We start from the raw sequence: 567 nt of genomic DNA, 5'->3' as shown, positions 1-567 counted from the left end.
AGAGACCCCTATAATCCAGGTTTATAACTGACATCAGAAAATGACTGGAACATCATTCCATATTCAAAAGTCTTGATTGTTATCAATTGTATATGCCCACCTTTGAGGTGTCCCTTTTCTTGTCTCCACCAACTGAGATTGTTGCAAAGTACTGGATGACACGCTTGGTGTTCACAGTCTTTCCAGCACCAGATTCTCCACTAGGTAGGAACAGAGACTTTTCAGAATTTGATCAACATATCTGATTATGTTCAACAAAATAAACAAATGTGAAACTTACGTGATCAAGACAGACTGGTTCTCCCTATCTGTTAAATAGAAAACGAAACATTTTTTTGACTGAAATAGGAACCTCATACACTTAAATTGTGCAGTTGTAATAATTTAAATTAACTAACTTACCAATAAGCATGAATTGAAAAGCATTGTCAGAGACAGAGAAGATGTGGGGTGGAGCCTCCATACGCTTCTTGCCTCTGTAGGCATTTACAACTTCAGCATCGTACACTGGGAGCCACTTGTAGGGGTTCACAGTGGCACAAAACAACCCAGAGTAGGTCTGAAAGG

The 567-nt window shown here is 39.2% G+C and overlaps 1 long non-coding RNA gene across 1 annotated transcript; it reads right to left on the bottom strand.

Annotated features, from left to right (window-relative positions):
* Positions 1 to 105: 105 nt before the first annotated feature.
* LOC113745298 (uncharacterized) lies at positions 106 to 553 on the bottom strand. The gene is made up of 3 exons (XR_003462085.1): positions 403 to 553; positions 281 to 308; positions 106 to 200 (listed from the first exon to the last, which is right to left on the bottom strand). It is a non-coding gene; the product is annotated as an uncharacterized LOC113745298 (long non-coding RNA).
* Between the last annotated feature and the right edge of the window lie 14 nt (positions 554 to 567).

Source organism: Larimichthys crocea, unplaced genomic scaffold (genome assembly GCF_000972845.2).
Source record: "Larimichthys crocea isolate SSNF unplaced genomic scaffold, L_crocea_2.0 scaffold61342, whole genome shotgun sequence".
Classification (NCBI taxonomy): Eukaryota; Metazoa; Chordata; class Actinopteri; family Sciaenidae; genus Larimichthys; species Larimichthys crocea.
This window is presented reverse-complemented; position numbering and strand designations above follow the sequence as displayed.